Source organism: Phoca vitulina, unplaced genomic scaffold (assembly GCF_004348235.1).
Source record: "Phoca vitulina isolate PV1807 unplaced genomic scaffold, GSC_HSeal_1.0 scaffold73, whole genome shotgun sequence".
Taxonomy (NCBI): domain Eukaryota; kingdom Metazoa; phylum Chordata; class Mammalia; order Carnivora; family Phocidae; genus Phoca; species Phoca vitulina.
In genome coordinates, this window is record NW_022589776.1 from 3,547,156 (window position 1) to 3,566,560 (window position 19,405).

At 44.6% G+C, this 19,405-nt stretch overlaps 1 protein-coding gene across 2 annotated transcripts in view; it reads right to left on the bottom strand.

Annotated features, from left to right (window-relative positions):
- TNR (tenascin R) overlaps window positions 1-14,701 on the bottom strand; it is a 419,528-nt gene extending 404,827 nt beyond the window's left edge. Inside the window, exon 1 of one of the 2 annotated variants that reach the window (XM_032393363.1) lies at window positions 14,118-14,701. The gene's annotated coding sequence lies outside the window, so the exon portion shown is untranslated. The remainder of the gene's footprint in view (window positions 1-14,117) is intronic. The other variant, XM_032393362.1, reaches the window with a different exon arrangement.
- Window positions 14,702-19,405: the final 4,704 nt, after the last annotated feature.

Below are 19,405 nucleotides of genomic sequence, written 5' to 3' on the forward strand. Positions count from 1 at the left end.
CCTTTGCCCATTTTTAATTGGATTATTTCTTTCTTTTCTTTTTTTTTTTTTGCTATTGAGTTGTATGAGTTCCTTGCATATTTTGGATATTAACCCCTTATTGTATACATGGTTTGCAATTATTTTATCCCACTCCATAGGTTGCCATTTCATTTTGTTGATGGTTTCCTTTGCTGTGCAAAGTTTCTCAGTTTCTTATATTCCCACTTGTTTATTTTTGCTTTTGTTGCCTTTGCTTTTGGTGTCAAGGAGAGCTATTTTAGATAAGATTATTAGGGCAAGCTTCTCTGTGGAGGTAACATTTGACGCTACTTGCCTGGTGGACACAGGCTCTATGTTCTTTTGCTAGCGTTAGAACAAGGCGGGAGCTTGTCCCTGTGTAGTGCTGTGATGAGCGACTCAGGTTCCCAAGATGGCTGGCGGGGTAGGCAGGAAAGCCAAGACTCTCTGGCCCGCAGGAAACTTGGCTGTCATAGCATTAAGCATTAATCTACTGAGGGAACTATCTCAGAACACATTGTAGAAATGAAAGGACTTGAAAACCTGATGCCAAAGTCTTTGAGGGATACCCCAAGCCTTGTCCAATTCCCATGAGATGCTGTAGAGCCCACGGGAAATGATTTTTTCTTCTGGGTATCTGGGCAGAGGATCTTCTTGATCTTTGTGATTTCAATTACCAGCCCAATCACAGCATAACAAAGAGGGCTATAAAATGATTAAATCCAAAGCTTCAAGATTTGTGATCTCAATTCTGTCACTTACCACCTGTGCTATCTTGGACAAGCCATTCAAACTATAGTAATTTCCCCATGTATAAAATTGGAGTAATTAATAAGAGTCATTTTGCTTACCCTGGTTTGGTTGACCAAATATAATAATATATAATCATATTATGAAAATTATGAAGCACAACAACAATGTAAGAAGTTATTGCTACTGGGAAAAGGTAATCAACATTTATTGAATACTTATAAAGTGCCAGGAGCGCTATAGATGTTACCTTATTCAATTTTCACGAAATTCCTAGGAGGTGTTAGCATCCTTACATTAGAGTCAAGGAAGTAGAGGCCCTGAGAGATTGAGCGACCTCACCAAGAGGGCAGAGCTGGGCAGAGCTAGGATCTAAGCTCAGGTCCACTGTCTTCAGAACTGAAGCCCTTCTCTCTAACTCTGTGTCTTCCTGCCTGTGGATGGTTGGCACAAGCTTGGGATAGATTCTCAGCCCTGAATCACCTTACCCAGAGCTGGGATATGCATTCCCCACCCCAAAGTTCCTGGTTCAGCCTCTGTGCAAGAACTAAACACCAGCCTCTAACCAAGCCTGCATTAGGGTGCCCATACCTCCTCTGTCCCCAGTGCTTCTGCTCCAGGATGAACCTGCCTCTGGCACATTTTGGGGTTGGGGGAGGCTCTAAAGCACTGCACAGCCCACCTGCTCCTTTGGCTGATATCCTGCCACCATCCCCATCTCTGACTACAGAGCAGAGATACAGCTGGGTTACTTCCAGCTGCCCTATGCCCCCAGCCAACACTACCTGTCTCCCCTGCAATCATAAGTGGTCCTGACCACCGCTGGTGTGCAATTTCCATCCTCACAGCTGAACAAGAAACCTCAACAGGAACAAATTGGGCTTTGCAGCATCTGCCTGCCATATTCCTCCCAGCTGGACCAATCATTTGAGAATCCGTTACAAGAGTTTCATCTTGCACAATGGCAGAACAGAGTTAAAAGAAGTATCCCACAAGTGGATGGGTAGTTACAACTGTGGTCCAGATAATCCCCAAAGTGAATAAACCACAAAGTGAATGAGGCTTTTGTGGATAGATGAGAATTGACACCACCTTCACCACCTTGTGAGATTGGATGAAGGAAAATGAATTTAAGAAAACTCACTTGCCTTGAAGCTGGATTCTTTTCTCATCCTGAAGGAGTTAGATGAGGCTTTGTGGAAAAAACAGAATGACTCCCCAAAGGAGGGGAGTGGAAGAAGTGACAACACTGAGCCCCCAAGAGAAATAGTGACTGCTTTGGTCTTATTTTTAAACCAACCTTTGTGATTCAGACAAGCTTGTGAGGACTAGGATTCTCCAGTTTTTTTGCATCTCTCTCTCTGGCAATGGAGAATCTGGGTAGTTTCTGAGTGATGCTCAGGACAGCATGGTAATTAAGTGCACAGAGTTCTCGGGTTCAAATCCTGGCTCTGCCATTTATTGTAAACCTCCAGGAAAATTAAATAATCTCTCTGTGCCTTAGTTTTTCCATCTGTAAAATGGGGATAATAATCATACCTCACTCAAAAAGTGACTGTACAAATTTATTAAGTTTTTGTGTGTGGAGTACTAAGATCATTGCCTGGCAATAGTTTTAATCCTGTAGGTGTTAGCAATTATTATGTTACTGAAAAATAGGCATGGAGCTATTTTTGGATCCAGCTGGTGATTTATGAATCCAGGAAATCCTGAACATCCGAGAAGCAGATCTTGGGTAACCACTCCTCACAATTCCTACCTCATCACTGGCGGGGTCTGCTCAGGCAGCTGCTGAGTCTAACTCTGTGGTGAGGAGCAAAACTTCAGAAATGAAGAGTCTCTTTCCCTTCCTAGCAGCCTTTTGCCATGGGCTAATAATCCCTTTCACAACATTTGACCTTAAGAGCGTAAAAGGAAAAGGGCAAACATTTCAAGGAGCAGGAGTCCGGTCTCCTCCCAGGTTCCCCACTGGGGCAGAGCTGGGGATGCCAGGTGGGATCCCTGGCCTGTCAAATGTGGTCTCCAGGGACACACAGGAAGAGAGAGAGAGAGAGAGAGAGAGAGCACGCTCCATACTGTTCACTGTCTCCTGGGCTACAGCCACAGAGAAGTGGGGCTGGGGGTGCTGGGGAGGAACCGCTGTGGGGTCAGAGGGAGGATGCTGCCAAGGAAGCCACCCCAGACCTTCTCTGGTGGGGCTTTATTTTTTTTTTCCCTCCCAGTCTCTAAGGATGGCTGCCTGAATCTTTCATTCTCACTAAATTAAGCTGATAAAATACAAATGAAAAAGGGGCGGGGGTGGGGAGGAGCGTACGGCACTCTTACTCTGCATTTTAATAACTCTTGCGCTGTGCCTCAGACCATTTTTAATAAGAGATTGACAGATAGTGGTCTCCCTCCCCCCACCCTCACTCGGCACATATCAGGGTCCAGATCAACAGCACCCTTCCCTCTCCTCCAGAATATTCCACTCGGTCCCTCCCTTGGATGGAGGCTGACCCAGGAATGAAACCTATGCCGTTGGCATGATTTGCTGACCTCTTGAGGGTTAAGTCTTGAAAGGCACCCTTAGGAACCCAAAGATACTCCCCAGGGAACTGTACCCCCAGGTGAGCAGCATTCCTGCCTCTGAGCTTTTCCAGGAGCCAGTTATAGGAACACAGACAGGTCCCACTACAGGGGCAATCATCAGTCAACCTTCCCCTGAGTGTCTGCCGTGGGCGCTCTGGCCCAGAGGCCTGTGTAAGACTGAGAAGAGCTGGTAGCAAGATGAAAAGAGGGGAGGGGGCAAGTCACTGCTGGTCTTCCCAATGTACTTGTTCCTGCAGCCAGGCTCAGGCCACGCCCCTGGGGAGAATATACATCAAAGTAGCCATGTGACCCTGACCTCTACCTTCAAAATGCACCTTTTCTGCCAAAGACACTTCCATCAAGAGAGAACTGTATGGACTGAAGACCCTGTGTGTGCTAAGGGCCATTATGAGCCTTCATATACAAAATGATATCTCATTTAACCCACGCAGCGATTCTGAGAAGTAGGGACTGTTCACTGCATTTCATGGGCAAGGAAAGTAAGGCTCAGAGAAGTCAAGTGACTTCCCCAAGGTCACACAGCCAGTAAGTGGCAGAGCCAGGATTCAAATGCTTGTTTGTCAGGGTCTCACCAAACATTTTTGCCAGCCCCACGTGGGCAGTGACAGGATGCAAGACAGTCAGGTCAGCGCAGACTTTGCAGTCTCATCACTGTATCCCACCTGGACCTCCGAGGAGCAGAAATCTGGCAGCTTCCAAGGTGGATGAAAAGCCAACCTTCCTCAAACTGTTTTATTTAAAAACCAGACTCCTGACTGTTTGAAGCCACTTGATTTTGGCAGTGCTTTTTCCTTTTTCCCTTTTTTATCGCTGTCTTTAAACAGCCCTCAGAGATAAGGGGAATGCGCAGTTGCTGGGGGCCTTGCTTGCAGGTGCAGGTGCGCAGAAGACCTGCTTGTCCCACCCCGCCGCTGGCCCTGCAGCCGGGCCACCTGGGAGCGAGCGGGTGCGTGCACACTGCCGCTCTCAGGGGACAAAAGGCAGCAAGCCCTGAACTGCTCTGCACCTGAAGTATAGATACAGATGAAGTCTTTTGCTTTTATAGTGAGTTTCGCTAGCATTAAACTTCATTTATATCTCTATAAATATATACAGCTTTGAATGGGAGGCTTTATGGCTGGGTTTATAAGTTCTAGCTCCCCATGGCACAGACTAGGTCACCGTGAGGGAGACAGCCCCTTTATAGACTGCGTGGCCCCTGCCCTTTCCGACATGACCATGTGCCGGAGGGCTCTCATCTGGTATTCCGGGCCTCGCCCCTTCTGCTGGCGGGGCTCCCGGGCCTGGTGCTGCCCTCTCCCCATCTGCACGTACCTCCCCACTCACAGCTGGCCAGGTGAAAGGGCATGGGGCTGTGGGCCGCTTTCTTCCCAACACCTTTCCCTTGGCCAGGGCCCCACTGCCGACCTGGGTAGAGGCTGGATAGGCTGGCAAAACCGGGTTTATTAAGGTATCTGTTTTACAGAAATCCATTTAGATAAACAGACCATCCATGCAGATGCCGGTGAGCAGTGGCCACGGGGTTTACAATACTTCACAAAGCAGGCGGCAGCTTCTCTCCCAATGCACTTGCAGAGATAAATTCAAGGTAATCTATATAAACTCAAGCCTTTGAAATTGCACACCGTCAAAAAATTCAAACAATTACTCTAGCCCAGCCAGGAGGTGGCTGTTAGATGTTCTTCTTATGGAAAACAGAATTATAAGGGAAGGGAAAATGTTTCATAAAGAAAAGTCAGAATGGCAGAAGAATCTGGAGGGAGGGAAAGGCAAGAGGAAAGGAATCCAAAGGTTCGTGGTCCCCGGCTGAGTGAGGAATGGGGCTCAAAAATCCAGTGTCTCCTTAAGGCTCAAATTAATTTTAATCCAGTACAATTTCCAGGTAATTAACTGGCAAAAGGCATCTTTCAGATATTTTTAAATATCAGCCTGCCGAGTTCTTGGTGCTGAAGGAGGAGAAGAAAATATAGCCAACACATGCTTTTAAAATCAAGGTGATATAAAACATGGGCCAGCCCAGACCATTAGCACTTGAGGAGAATGTGAAATCCAGGTCAGCCCAGATCATTGTTAGCTTGTTAAAACACAAGTACCCCCGGGGCGCCTGGGTGGCTCAGTTGGTTAAGCGACTGCCTTCGGCTCGGATCATGATCTCGGGGTCCTGGGATTGAGCCCCGCATCGGGCTCCCTGCTTGGCGGGAAGCCTGCTTCTCCCTTTCCCACTCCCCCTGCCTTGTGTTCCCTCTCTCGCTGTCTCTCTCTCTCTGTCAAATAAATAAATAAAATCTTTTAAAAAATTAAAAAATAAAAAATAAAACACAAGTACCCCAGGCTGCACCCAGGCCCCAGGCCTCAGGAATTTGCAAGTGGCTCAACCATTCATGCTCCATGCCAGGCACTGTCCTAGACACTGTACTTCTGTGCCATTTAATTTTCATGAGAACTCCTTAATGAAGATCTGATGAATTCTATAGGCTTTTTGGGGTGGGGAGGATAGTGGAGAGGCTCCTGATGAGGAACCTCAGATTAAGACAGCTTAAGTACTGGCCCAAGGGCGCAAGGTCAGACATGGTGGAACAGGAATTTGAAGCCAAGTTTCCTGGTCATAACTCCCCAGGTCTTTCTTCTTGTAGCGACTGTGGCCCTGAGGAGGAGAATATGGCCAAAACCGAAGCTGCAGAGAACAATGGAAGGAGTTGGGCTCTGTTTCAAAAAGATTGGGTTCAAAACCAATCCTGCCACCATCTAGCTGTGTGTCCTCAAGCAAGCTATTCAGCCTCTCTGAATTTAGATTTGTTGCCCTCTGTCTATGTGTTCTGTCTTCTATTTCAAGTCAAGTTGTGCAAAGACCAGGGTCTCCCTTTCTCATTTGGCTGGAGGAGGTTTTCCTTGCCCACCTTCCCCCTGGGTTGTTGTGAGGATTAAATAGGAGGAGATACATACAGCAACTAGCACAGAGCCCTTCACATGGTGACCTCTGTTAAATGAGAGCTATTTTTTCCCATTATTGTGAGAATCAAGTGAGATACTGTATTGTATGGCCTGGTAGAGTGCCTGGTCCATTGTGAACATTCCATAAATAGTAACTCGTATTATTATTGTTGTTGTTGTTATTGTTGTTATTTAACTAGGGAAACAAATGTAGGAATTCCTAGACTTCGGTTGAGCAGAACCAATAGCAAATGAGAAAATTTTTATTGAGCTTTGTTGTATGCTAGGCCCTATGCTGGGCTCTTTCAGCCCTAATAGAATCACCTAAGTGGAGAGGCACCTATATTTTTTACATATAAAGATCAGCAATAGGGGGAGAAGCATACGGGAATAGTCCTGTTCTTACCTCATTAAAACTACACTGTGTATTAAAAAAAAAAAAAAGGTTAGCAATAATGCAAGATGTAAAATTCCTCTAAGGATGTTTAAGAGGAATCACAATGAAGCTATCTTTAATTGCCAAAGGAATGATAAAGGCAATAGAAGAAAGTGGTTAAGGCACAGACTTTGAACCAGCCCTATCACTACCTAGCCGTAAAAGTTGAACAAGTCACCATGCCTCAGTTTTCTCATCTGTAAAATGGGGATAATAGCATATGTCACAGTGTTTTAGCCATTAAATGATATAAAGTGTTTAAAGTGTTTGTTGTTAGTAATAACAGCAAACATTTATTAAGGGTCTTCTCTGTGCCATGCACTTGGCAGAAACTCATAGAAAGCACTCACTCCATGTTGGCTGGTGTTATCATTAAGCAATAGAAAGATCCAAATTGCCAGGGCCCAGAAGTGTGAATTTTTAGGGGAACTAAAATCAAAGACCAAATTCTAGCCCAGAAACATTGCTAAGCTGTTGTCAAATATTAGCCATTCTGGGTTGATACTGCCCTAGGATCAATGTTCTAGGCTTTTCCTTCTTTGTCTCTTTTATACCATATAGTATGATAAAGACACATCCAGATTAAAAGAACCATGAACTCCTCAAGAATCCTGGTAATAACGTTTTATTGAATCATCTACTAAAGCATAAGACGTTATTATAAAAACCAAGTAGGGGTGATCTTGGAAGTGCCCTGCTCTAAGGACAGAGGTACCTTAGGAGATCAGAGCTAAGATCTTCAGAAAACTGTAATGAGTCTGTTGTTATTTGTCCCTGACCCCAGAACTCCTTCTCCCATCATGGAGTCTCACCTTATAATGCATACACTGGGAAGGACCAAGAAATGTGCCCACAATGGTGAAGGCTATGTCTCCCCTTATCTCCCAGTATCTCCCTGGGGTAAGACTGGCACCCTTCATTGGGGGAATAGAGGTGAGTTTAAGATCCCAGTCTACTTGAACTGCATCTGTTGTACACTTACCAGTGAGGGCCAGAGTACAGGAATCAGATCCAACTGAAAAGGGTAGTGGGGGGTGGGGATGCACCAACACCCTACTTATCCTCCTTGATTTGCCTCCAGGAAACCACCTGTGTGGTTCTCATAGGAGAAAGGGAAGAATTTCAACCCCAGTAAGAGCTATGACCAGACAGTCTCCCTTTCCCAATTTATTGGAGAGTAAAGCAGAGGCAACTGACCAGAATTAAAGAAGCAGAGGAGGAAGCAACCCAAATGTCCATCAATGGCTGAATGGATAAACAAAACGTGGTACATACTCCCGATGGAATGTTATTCAGCCTTAAAAAGGAATGAAGTCCTGACACATGCTACAACATAAATGGAAGTTGAAGACATCATGCTAAGTGTTATAAGCCAGTTACATAAGGACAAATATGGTATAATTCCACTCATAGGAGGTACCATGTCTGATTCATGAAGACAGAAATAGAGTGGTAGTTGCCAGGGGGGAAGGGAGGCATGAAGGAGAGTAATTGTTCAATGGGTATAGAGTTTCAGTTGGGGAAGATGGAAACATTCTGGAGATGGATGGTAGTGATGTCTTACCCCAGAGAGATACTGGGAGATAGGGGGAGACATAGCCCTCACCATTGTGGACACATTTCTGGGTCCTTCCCAGCTTATGCATTAGCATTATGCACAACGATGTAAATGTACTTAATGATACTGAACTGTACACTCAAAAAAGGCTAAATTGGTAAGTTTTATATCATGTATACTTTATCACAAGGAAGCAAAAAAGGGAAAGAGAAGAGGGTAAGGCTGTTGAAACTCCCTTTGCCAACTGACATACTGGTTACTTGCTGTGTTCTAAATAGATCAATACAGGTCTAGTCCAAAGTCATATTTCAAGGTAAAGATGTAGTGATTCATATATACTGTTGAAAATAGCTTTTAAAAACCTATTCCAATTTCCCCTTCCTACTGAACTTGTTCTTAAGATGAAACTCCATTTAGGTGGGGAATCTCATCTGATCTTTTTTAACACAGTCTAGAGTTAACAAGGCAAATGTGTGTCTCTACACTTCTCCCAAATCATCTACTGGAATTGGCTTTGTGGAAATCATTCAAATTTTGGATTTCTGCACAACTTCTACCTAGACATTAAGAAATCCTCACTGTGGAAACGACAGATGTTGGCGAGGATGCGGAGAAAGGGGAACCCTCTTATACTGTTGGTGGGAATGCAAGCTGGTACAGCCACTCTGGAAAACAGTATGGAGGTTCCTCAAAAAGTTGAAAATAGAGCTACTGTATGACCCAGCAATTGCACTACTGGGTATTTACCCCAAAGATACAAATGTAGTGATCTCAAGGGGTACGTGCACCCCAATGTTTATAGCAACAATGTCTACAATAGCCAAACTATGGAAAGAGCCAAGATGTCCATCAACAGATGAGTGGATAAAGAAGATGTGGTATATATATACACAATGGAATATTATACAGCCATCAAAAAAACAAAATCTTGCCATTTGCAATGACACAGATGGAACTAGAGGGTATTATTAAGCAAAATTAGTCAATCAGAGAAAGACATGTATCATATGATCTCACTGATATGAGGAATTCTTAATCTCAGGAAACAAACTGAGGGTTGCTGGAGTGCTTGGGGGTGGGACAGATGGGATGGCTGGATGATAGACATTGGGGAAGGTATGTGCTATGGTGAGCGCTGTGAATTGTGTAAGCCTGATGAATCACAGACCTGTACCTCTGAAACAAACAATACATTATATATTTTAAAAAAAAGAAGAAGAAGAAGCTAGTAGGAAGGGAAATATGAAGGGAGGGTGAAATTGGAGGGGGAGATGAACCATGAGAGACTATGGACTCTGAGAAACAAACTGAGGGTTCTAGAGGGGAAGGGGGTGGGGGGATGGGTTAGCCTGCTGATGAGTATTAAAGAGGGCACGTATTGAATGGAGCATTGGGTGTTATACGCAAACAATGAATCATGGAACACTACATCAAAAATAAATAAATAAATAAAAACATACATACATAAACAAAAATCCTCACTGTGACTCTCTTCTAACTTGTCATGGCCCAGTGGCTTAGCACCCTACACTCCACTCTGTGGGATCCTGGCTAGGAGAGTCAACTCAGGAAGGAGATTTCCCATAAATGAGCTGGCATTCTCTGAGGTAGGCAATCCCAGAAAGCAGCAGAGCTTGGGAAGAAGGTGCTCAGTAGAGTCCCTGAGTGAAGGAAGGCAAAGTATATGTTTGCCCACTAAGCATGTAAACAGCTCTACGACCTACTTAGACAAATTTTGAGGCCTGCTAAAGTCCCTGATCTACTGCCAAAAATTCTAATCTGTTAGTTGAGGACCTCATACTCAAATTGTGCACAAAATGCCTCATCTCTATCCAACATTCCCTGAACATAGAGCATCTACAGATACAGAATGGGAGAAAATTAGACAGGCAAGGTGACAAGACTAATTATGTAGGGTGTGTGTGCGTGTGTGCATGCATGTATTTTTTTTCCCCACCAAAATCATCAAAATCTTCTGATAAATTCATTGCTTCTTCATGGTATAATAGAAGAGACTCTTCAACCTGGCCTACAACCAGGGATGGGAGGGCCACCTGGGTGGCTCAGTGGGTTAAGTATCCGCCTTCAGCTCAGGTTGTGATCCCAAGGTCTTGGGATGGAGCTCCAGTCAGGCTCCTTGCTCAGCAGAGAGTCTGCTTCTCCCTCTGCCCTTCCCCCACTCATGCTTGTTCTCTCTCTCTCTGAAATAAATAAATAAAATCTTTTTTAAAAAAACTGCTAAGAAAAAAACCAGGAATGGGACTGGAATGGACATCGCTGGATGAAGCTATAAGGGTATCATGGTACATGATTTGTCCCAGAGTCTTCTGGTTCTAAAGCCACTTTTGAATAAGGAGGAACAGCAATCTCCTCAGCCAAGACCTTTGTGGATGGAGTTGAATTTCATGGCATTAGCACTATCACAGTGACCTTTCCTTATCTCTTTCCCTAGTAAGTTCACATAGGTACTCTTTCCTCACCTCACCCTCTTGGAGCCCAGATGAAAGGACTGGGCTGACCAGCCACCTGAATGCTCAATTCCAAGTTTTTAATAGAAATTTCAACATCATCTCCATGCTCTGTACCATCAAATAACAGGTCAGCTCAGAGGTAGAGACCTGCAAGGGCTTCCCTATTTCCTATTTGGATTTGATTGTGGCTTGCACACACACACACTCACTCACACACTTGAAATGACCATGTGACTTCCCAACACCATGACCATAAACTTGGATGGGGAATACACCCTTCCCCCACTCTCTCAGCCACCCAGTAACAATAGCCTCAGACCTCTTAAATGTTCTCTTAAAAGTCTACTATAGTCTACATGACACATCTATTAAATAACACATTAAGCAATATATTTCCACTGCAAAAAGTAGCAGTGAAAGCCATGGGGAGAGAAGTCAGAAAGTGATGAGATTAGGGGAGGGAAAGATTGATCAGAAAGAAGAACAAGGGAAATTTTGTATATTGTGTTTGGGGTAGTGGCTAAATGGGTGTATGCAATTGTCAGAACTTACTAATATGAATACTTAAGATCAGTACATTTTATTATATCAAACAATACCTAAATTAAAAAAATATATATGTAACAGTGGCACTCTCCAGGAAAAAAGTTGTGGAGAATAGGGCAGGATGCCAACCTTTTCTTTCCTTCCACCTTTCTTGACATCTCTCATCTCCCCTAGATCTCAGAGGCAACCCAGCTGAGTCTCCCCTGCTTCATGAGTGAGGGCTAGCTATGAGAATACAGTGGCTTTCTCTCCAAAATGCTGGCCAGATGTGAAGGCTAGGGCTGTCAAAGGAGCAGAGGTTTTGTATGTGGGGTGGGCTTGTGTCCAGTCTCCCACTCCTCTTTTAGGGTTTCTGTAGGTGCCCAGAACCCAGCCCTCCCCTTTTCCCTAGTCATCCTTCCCATATTCTGAGACACAGAGTACTCAATGTAGCTGCTCCCAAAGAAGGCTCAGAGGAGAGAAAAGTCATCAAATACCTAAAACCAAAATATCCATGGCAATGTGTCCTGGAAGGATGACTTTAACTGGGATTTCTAGGGCAAAGGGAGTATGGAAATCAGGTGCATGACCTCAGTCCAGTCTAGAGGTCACGAGCTGGGAGTTCTTTTTTTTACAGTATGTCCAGAGAGCTCTTCAGCTGGCTCCCAGCCATCTTCTTGGTTGAGAATCTAAGGCCAGAAACACCTTGAGATTCTCTTGATTCTCATTCTTCACCAGGGAGAAGCCACTGCTCTACACTGAGTTCACTAAAAGGTCTCGGTTGCAAATCTGTCCACCGGGGAGCAATACATCCCTGCTCTCCCTCACATGAGCATTTCTGCATTTCACAGGTGATGAAATATTAGGAGACCAGAAGTTCTATTTCCTTTCTGCTTTTGCTACCCTCTAGCTTAGCACTTTAAATGCCTATGTCTCCCCATTTATTAAATGGGTCCAGTAATGACACTGAGCACTTCTTTCAGAGAGAATTTAAGGGCATTAATGAAATAATGACCACTAAGTATGGTGACTTCAGTAATAAATGGTGGCTTTGGATAGGGTCCACTGCAAGGGCATGAATTTCTTTTAAACCTTCAGGGATATGTCATGCAGAAATCTATCTACTTTCTCATTCAAATTGGAAGATTTCAAGGATAGGAGGAGTTTGGAGAGTTGAAATTTCAGTGAGTCGGTGTTGGTTTCTGATGCTCTGCTTTGTCTATTTCAATCTATTTTCCCTACCATTAAAACCTCTGATTTCACTATTTTGCTCACTGCATTCCACTTCCTGCCATTCTAGGGAGATGCCAGGGTTTCTGGATTCAATGGCAAGCATAGCCCCCCCCCCCAAAAAAAACAGTGACATTTCACTCAGGACTATGACTCTCACCCAGAAGACTCCCCAACCAGAGGCAGAGAGTATTTTGTTCAGTTTGGAGGAGTGGCCCAGAATGCTGAATTAAAAGGAAAACACTGAGCCACCACTTTAGAGTTCACTGGGGGTTGGAAGGAGTGAAACCACCCATTCTGACTCTTCTCTTAAAGAAAGTGAGCAGAAGTTTAAATAATTAGGGGCCAGTTCAAGGTAAGGCTTGCTCTTATCAGAAGCTCCATCTCTTTAAAATTCCCTTGGAATGCTGGCTTCATGGAAACATGGATGATTGAAGGAAGTCCCCAATACCACTTGTTGAATGACCCCACCCAAGCAGCTGTGAGCGAGACTGAAAGGCAGGAGGGTACAGGCAGATAGTGTGGTCAAAGCAAAACCAAGGCAGTTGCAGAGAATTGATTGGACATATTTCTGAGGGGCAGGAAGCAGAAGAGACAGAGCAGTACCTTTCAAAAAAAAAAAGTGTCAATGAAGTTAAAGCAATGATGAGTCCATCAGTGGAACCTCTCAGTGTTGGAGGACATAGCACTACCTCAAGGCTTTTTGAGTCAGGACCGGTCTAGGTTCACTTCTGCTTCCCCAGACATAAGGAGACAAGCCTTTCTCCTGAGCTGTCTTTCACTGGTAGAAAACAAAGAAGAACAGACTTTGTCCTCTTTCCAACCACACACAGTCAAAGATGACCAAAAAAAAAAAAAAAAAAAGTGGAGATCACATCTTGCCTTCTTGTAAATGTAGTATAATCCACATTGGCCAACCTCTGTCAAGCTCAAGACACTGATGCTTTCCTACCACCATGAAGTCAGGGGGATCTCAGCCCCCCAAACCACCCCAACCTGCTGCTCACCTGTTGCACTTGCCCACTTGCCACGGATTCACACCAGGAGAGAAAGTAAAAGGTCAGACTGGGCTCTCTCCACAGCAAGAACCCAGAGATCCTGGGGAAATTGACATTTAAAAAGCCACCTCTTCCAAGCTATCACAGAGGAGCCTAACTTTTCCCAACCCCCTCAGGCTTCCTTTGCAATACTTTCCCTCCACGGTTTGTCCTGAAAGAGTTAAAGAAGGTGCATGGCTAATTCCCCAAACCCTCCCTCTTATCTACATAGAAAAAGAACAGCCCTACACGGAGACACACCGAAACCCACTAGCAATTTACCTCAGACCTCACCTATCTTATGCAACAGCACACACACACACACACACACACACACACACACACACACCCGAAGGCCAGAGTCCACATCCCCCTTTAATTCGGTAGACACAGTTTTGTGCCTTTCTTTTCCCTACGCAGAACACTGCTCGACTGGAAAGCAGAAAGATAGATGTAACCTTAGTGCCAAGCGCCTTGCAGGAACACACAGAGACACACGGGAACCAAAAAAAATGCATCTCATAGCTCTCCGTGGTGCTGAAATCACGCTAGCAAGGAAATCGAAGGAGCAAGTGCGCTGGACTTACCCGGCTGAGGGTGGGCGGCAGGGGAGCGAGAGGAGCTTCCTGCGAAGAGGATTCTTGTCTGTGCGGGCTGGAACCAGCTGATGCGCTCACCTAGAGAACCCACCTCTCTCCCTTTTCTTTCCTTCCTCCTTTTCTGGGAGGAAGAGAGGAGGCTTCACGAAAGAAATGAAACCCAAGCTGACAGGGCTAGAGTGGAAGGAGAAAGAGGAGGCAACAAAAATAAGATTAAAAAGTCAGGTGGCTTTACTCCACTGGTGGTAATTCCTTGGGTCAGGGGGGACCCCTCTCCTCTCGTTCTCTGTGTCTGTGCCTTTCTCGGTCTCTGCGTGTTGAGCCAACAGCCTTAGCACAGTAGGTTCCTGCCTCTGACGTGAGAGACAAGGAAGCCTGGGACTGCTTTGCTGTCTCTCTCTCACGCGCTCTCTCTTTTCCCCTCTTGCTGAAATTTCAGCAGCATGATATATTTTTTTTAAGCCTTCGTTTTTTTCCATCCCCCTACAAGCAGCCCCCTAGTGGACAGAAAAGAAAAGCATCCTGAGTCCTTTTAAACAGTTCAGATTCAGACACAGGAGCAATCTCCGTCCTCAAACTCCTGGGGGCTGCTTCTGCACAGAGAGGGTCCTGTATAGCCAGAGTCTTCCTTCTGGCCAACCCAGATAGGAAGAGAGAGGGAGGCAGAGGAAGAGGGAGAAGACAGGAGCTTTTGCAGATTCTTTGTCCACAATTGCAGAAGTAAAGGGTGGAATGGGGTGTGGGAAGTGGTTGGGGAGAGAATGTTTTTTGAAAGATGAGTTGTGGGGAGTTTCAAGTGCTTTCATGTCCTGACTCAGCAGAATGACACCCTTTGAAGAGTCAGGGTCTGCAGCCAGGTGAACTATGTCTATACTTAGGACAACCCAGAACTGGAGCGCTGAAAGAGGCAACAAATGTAGGGAAACGAAGAGAAAGTATCTAGTCACCACCTCATTTGATGCCCTAATATGGCTCTTTTGAAAGCTGGTAAGAAAAATATATGGGAAGCCTCGGCCTGAGATCATCTCAGAGATGAATAGAGAAGCGACCTCTTTGAGCATCTGTAGAGAACTGTGGCAGAGAAGAGCCATCAAGGGGTCACTTCTCAGAGGCTCCTAAGGGATGTCTTACACTGTTTTTTAAGTGTATAGTCTCAGAACCTCCTGAAAAAGGTCCTAGTACTTACATCTACAAAGTTGTGTTCCAGTTTCAGACTGCCACTCGCTTACTGGACATTTTCCTTCTTTATGGCTCAATTTCACTATTTGTAAAATGTGGATAATGCTGCCCCCTCCCTACTGAATAGAAATGCTGAGGGATTGGAATGGTATAGAGACACAGAACCGTAGAATTGGCAGGGAATTTAAAGGTAATCCTACCAAAACACTTTTCTGATGTTTAATTTATACCTAGCAAATAATAATAGCTAGCATTTATAGAGTATTTAGCAGGTGTCGGGCACTATTATAAGCCCTTACATGTATCAGCTCATTTAATAATAACCCTATAATGCAGATGCTACTATTACAGTTTTATAGACCAGGAAACTGAGGCACAGAGGGATATGATGATCTGCCAAAGATCACGCAGTTAGTGAATAGCAGAGGTGGGGCTGAAATACAGGCCATCTGACCATGGAGCTTATGCTATTAACCTCTATATACAATGAATGTGCACTTCAGAAGTGACAACATCTGAAATAAATAGAAGAACCATAGCTATCATTATTTTTGTTTATGATAAAGTGTCTAGATTGTTGTAATAAATTTATATGCAGCTGAGTTTTTAAAATAAATTATTTACAACTATGGGTGCCAAACAAACTGTGGAAATTGCTATTACTGATGAGAATTCTCTGAGAAAACTAATTCTCTTGGTGATTTGGGTAGTTTCACATATACAAAACTGGCTGTAAATCTCATGAAGTTGGAAACTACTAGGCTTTAAAATCAGTTCAGAAGACACATCACTCTATTTCTGTACCAAAAGGAGATCATCGCCTAGTGCCTAACACAGTACTGGGATGGAGATGGCAATTTGATGAGCTGGATTGTTGCAAAGCACTCAGCTAATAAGCAAGCACTCAGTGAGCTGTTGACATTTTCTTCAGACTTTCAGAATTGTGAATTCCTTACCTAATGTGGCTCACTTTTTCCTGACTTTCTTTAGATCAAAAGTGAATGGAACAGGACAAAGATGGGATGTGAGTGTTAACAAACCTTAGTTCCCGACCTCACGGAGTTTCCAACTCCTCAGAGTAGGAGAGGGGGGCAAGAAAAACCTTCAGTTCAGAGTGTGTAAGTGTTGAGATATGGTCAAATACAATGGAATAAATGAGCACATAGAGAAAATAGTCAGCCTGATCTTTGAGGATGAGGGTACTGAGGAGTGGGGCATCTAAGCTGAGACCTGAAGAATGAGATATTACCTCAGCAAAGAGTGGGGGAGAAAATAAAGCAAAAGGCACAGTGTGTGCAAACTTGGGGGTGAGAGAGAACACGGTGCGGAACTTTGAAGGTAAACATTACCCTTCTATTTATAAATGGGAAAACTGAGAATCAAAAGTTAAGAGGCTTGATCAAGGTCACACATCTAGGTAAGTGTAGAACCCAAATTAAATGCACATCTATTTAACTCAAAGTCATCCTGTTTGTGAAGCACCACATTGTCTTCTCTCACCCCTGGGAAGTGCATACTTGATTTCAGAGGGTGTTTCATAAAATGCATACAGTAACTGAGCATCTGCAGAAAGCTGGAAGTGTGATCTGTTAGATAAGAAGGCCACAAGAAGGCAGTAGTCGGTATAAAAAAAAAAAAAGAGAAATTCAGAATGGCAGAATTGTTTCAGGTAACTTGTCCTGGGCAAGTCTTCCTATTTCCCAACCCATCCATCCTACATAATTTTTGACTCTGCCCTCTCTACTTTCCCAAAGTCTGTTTCCCAGGCCACGGTTATGTAGAATTATACATTTTTGCCATTTCCTCCTATAAGGATGTAAACTCCTTGAGAGCTAGGACATGGATTGCCTTCAGGAAGCATCTGATAATATACCAGGGGGCTCTTCTAAGGTCCACTAAGTCTGCTAGGTTGAGGGAAAGAGTAGAGTGTATTGAATAAAGGTTCTTCCAGTTAAGAGACACTATTTGGGAGGCAAATGGACTCTTTTATCTTTCTCACCCCAAATCTTTTCCCCATAGTAAACAAAGGTGAGGACTCTGGGCACTTCATGCTGATCTTATTGTGACTCTACCCTCCCCTGGGCAGAAGAGCACTGCTATGAGCTGTGCACCTAATTTTAAAAGACCATTCACTGCCGCATTCTGTAGGTAGAGGGCCCAAAAGTGACAATCTGTAGGTTGGGGGCCCAGGAGTGTTAGGCACAGCAACCCTAGCAATAACTCCCCCAAAGCAAAGAAACAGCTCAATCCAGTCAGTCCCAACACTGGAGAAGGGAGGACAAGAGTATTTGGACAATTTTCCACAGACTCCCATAAAGCTTGGTACCACCTCCTACAGCATAGCCCCTGACCATGTAGGGACCAAGGAACTTCTGCAATGTCTCAGAGCTCACAAAATCAAGAAGCAAATACTCAGACCATCTGAAGAAGCTGCCTCGAGGACTGACTCCCAGACCTCTAAAGTGAGGGTCTAGAAGTAAGTGTTCCTTCCAGGGTCCATGGAGAATGGAAAGAGAAGAGAGGAACAGTTGCCGACAGAGTTTCCTGATAATGAGGACTTCCTAAAAGTGGTCCAACTCGGGAAGGATGACCACTTCTTAGGACATTGTAGGGAGATTTAAACATCAGTTCAGTGGTTGGAGTAAATAACTTATCCACTTGTCCATTACATTCCCTTCCAACTCAGATAATGTAAGATTATATTGACCTAATGGCTGAGGGATTTGTTTACAAAAGACAAGTTCATGATTTGGGCTTCATTTTCTGGGAGGTAGAGGGAGGAGTTCTTAAAGATGACCATGAGGGTAATGTAGCTCCAAAGCTAACCCTCACAAGGAGATAGAGAAGTCCCTGTCCTCCTAAAGCCAGGGCTGGGTTTGGGCTCAGTCCCAGCCTGACTCAGTAGGCGGTGACCTCATTGCACAATGGGGGTGATGTCTGGAAAGAGTCCAGAAGTGTTGGCTGACTGCCATATAGACAGGAAGGCTAGAGTTTCAGCCAGGCACTGGCTGGGGGAGGGAGCATTAGGAAGTGGCCCCAAGAAGTTTTAAGAGCACTGATGGATAGAAGAAGCCTATAAAAAGAGCTTTTCCCTGCAAGAAGGGGGGGGGGGGGCTTGCCTGAGCTGGAGAAGAAAGTAGGGCAGTTGGATAATCCCAAGCTCCTGGCAACCCACTGAAGAGCTAGGATCTGCCCAATGTGTTAGTGGAGTAAGTGGGAAGGAACCCCTACCCTAAATCTTTCTCTTACTCTGTGCCACAAGATGGCAGACACCATTATGGTAGACTGTAGTACTATTACTTTGCCTCTCCCTAACCTCATTCTTTTTTTTCTGGAACCAGAACTTGCCCATCCTCTAACACACAGACACTAACCTGGACACTTGACCTAGACCTAGACCTGGCCAACCCAAGTCCCCCCTCTAGATACAGTGGTGGGTTCAGGGCTGGGCACGTGGGCTAAGTGGCAAGGCCAACCAGAATCTTACTTAGTAATGGGAAAAGAAACCTTCTTTTTCTAATGGAGTTGTCAAACAGGGACCATGTAAGCCTGGTATTGACCTGACCTTATGGAGGAATCCCATCCACAGTTAAAAACAATGACACCAACACTCAGCAGGAAAGAGCCAACCATAGGGAAAAAGAGAGCCCAGATAATGTCATTTGAGCCCCTAGATCCAACCAGCCCTGAATCTTCCAGTTAGGTGAGCTGATAAATTCTCTTTTTGCTTAAGCTAATTTGTGTTGGGTTTTTGTCAAGCTGGCTTAACTTTTGAATCCTCTAAGGCTCCCAGGAAAATTTGAATTCCTCTTAGGGGCATGCCTTCAGCTGGGATGAGAAGCATCTAAGTGGGAACATAAGAACAGATAGATGCTTAGAACATAAGAACAAGAGCAGGGTGGGGGATGGTTGAAGATGCCATTAGGGCTCAGGGAGAAAAGATAAGCATTCCCTTCTTCATCAGTCTGCTGAGGACAGATGTGATGTCCAAGTTCTTTTCTTGGAGAGTGTAGAGAGAAGGCCCAGTGAAATGATAAGGCAGCCATTCCTGCATCAGTGTAGAAAATGCGGGACACTGGAAGCATGGGGTGAGTCTA